Genomic DNA, 2,468 nt, shown 5'->3' with positions numbered 1-2,468 from the left:
GACTACACTACAAACAAGAAGAAACAAACAAGAAGACACAAACAAGAAGAAACAAACAAGAAGAAACAAACAAGAAGACACAAACAAGAAGAAACAAACAAGAAGAAACAAACAAGAAGAAACAAACAAGAAGAAACAAACAAGAAGACACAAACAAGAAGACACAAACAAGAAGACACAAACAAGAAGAAACAAACAAGAAGAAACAAACAAGAAGAAACAAACAAGAAGACACAAACAAGAAGAAACAAACAAGAAGAAACAAACAAGAAGAAACAAACAAGAAGAAACAAACAAGAAGACACAAACAAGAAGAAACAAACAAGAAGAAACAAACAAGAAGACACAAACAAGAAGAAACAAACAAGAAGAAACAAACAAGAAGAAACAAACAAGAAGAAACAAACAAGAAGAAACAAACAAGAAGACACAAACAAGAAGACACAAACAAGAAGAAACAAACAAGAAGAAACAAACAAGAAGAAACAAACAAGAAGAAACAAACAAGAAGACACAAACAAGAAGAAACAAACAAGAAGAAACAAACAAGAAGACACAAACAAGAAGACACAAACAAGAAGAAACAAACAAGAAGAAACAAACAAGAAGAAACAAACAAGAAGAAACAAACAAGAAGAAACAAACAAGAACACACAAACAAGAAGAAACAAACAAGAACACACAAACAAGAAGAAACAAACAAGAAGACACAAACAAGAAGACACAAACAAGAAGAAACAAACAAGAAGAAACAAACAAGAAGACACAAACAAGAAGAAACAAACAAGAAGAAACAAACAGGACGACTTCAAAACAACAACAGAGGGACAAATCAAACAAGTTACAAAGACAATCAGTGACACATCACAAAAACACAAAGTGACAAAAAATACAACTTTAAACACACATAAGGTGTGTGTGTGTGTGTGTGTGTGTGTGTGTGTGTGTGTGTGTGTGTGTGTGTGTGTGTGTGTGTGTGTGTGTGTGTGTGTGTGTGTGTGTGGGTGTGGTGTTCTTGTCTATTTTTAAAGGTGAGAAAAAGAAGAACCTCTTCATTCTTTGTTTCTATAGCAATGGAGGCAAAAATACCTCCCAGTGTCCCTTAGCAACAGCGTCTCCACCAATCAGAGGCCCCGACAGGTGAGACGGACGCCTACACCTTGTTTTCATGTTGGTTATTAATCTGCTCACTTATTGATTAGTGTGTTGATTCATTGAAAAGTGATCCTCAAACCCTCCTGATGTTTAGTTTGCTGATGATCAGGACCTGATTCATCATGAACTTTGGAAAATTTCCTTTTGAAGAGAATAAAGTTTTAATTTAGGAAAAGCAACACACACAACACGCAACTTTATAACATGATGCTGTCAAGACTACAACCTAAGACATTTTCTGCCTTCATACTGGATCTCAGGGACTGGATTTTATTCTGAGAAGGGTTCTGGTCTCTGTCTGAAGTCTGAGTAGTATCGGCCAATCAGGTGTCAGTAGGAGAAACAGTCTGTATGGAGAGCAACAGCAGGTGTTCTAGAATTCTTTCTTTGATGATGTCAGAATTCTGCTTTTGATGATGTCAGAATTCTGTCTTTGATGATGTCAGAATTCTGTCTTTGATGATGTCAGAATTCTGTCTCTGATGATGTCAGATTCTGTTTTTGATGATGTCAGAATTCTGTCTCTGATGATGTCAGAATTCTGCCTTTGATGATGTCAGAATTCTGTCTCTGATGATGTCAGAATTCTGTTTTTGATGATGTCAGATTCTGCCTTTGATGATGTCAGAATTCTGCCTTTGATGATGTCAGAATTCTGTCTATGATGATGTCAGAGTTCTGTCTTTGATGATGTCAGAATTCTGTCTTTGATGATGTCAGAATTCTGTCTCTGATGATGTCAGAATTCTGTCTCTGATGATGTCAGAATTCTGTCTCTGATGATGTCAGAATTCTGTCTCTGATGATGTCAGAATTCTGTCTCTGATGATGTCAGAATTCTGTTTTCGATGATGTCAGAGTTCTGTCTTTGATGATGTCAGAATTCTGTCTTTGATGATGTCAGAGTTCTGTCTTTGATGATGTCAGAGTTCTGAGAACAAATGGAACATTCCGTGAAGAAGGTCAGAGCTAAAGAAACATCAGTGTCTCTAATCCTCTTTCATAGACCTCCATTCAACAAACAAACATTGTAGACGTAGTTTTCTTCTCCTCTTGAGGACAGACCTGACAAAGCTTGACTTTGGACTTTGGACTAATCTGCATCATGATGTTGTTATTTCAGCAAACTGAAGACCCGTTAATTACAAGAACATCACAAGAACATCAGTTTCTGTTTCAGGTTCTTTGGAAGCCAGAGTGAAGCCTCTGTGGAACTGTTTACAGTGAAACTGAGACTCACCTGAAACAAAAGAAGGGCGCTCCTCTGGGGCTTTTCTGGAAGTCATTTAACACTAACTGCTCCCAGAGGTGTA

The sequence above is a fragment of the Notolabrus celidotus genome, chromosome 13, assembly GCF_009762535.1.
Source record: "Notolabrus celidotus isolate fNotCel1 chromosome 13, fNotCel1.pri, whole genome shotgun sequence".
Classification (NCBI taxonomy): domain Eukaryota; kingdom Metazoa; phylum Chordata; class Actinopteri; order Labriformes; family Labridae; genus Notolabrus; species Notolabrus celidotus.
This window is presented reverse-complemented; position numbering follows the sequence as displayed.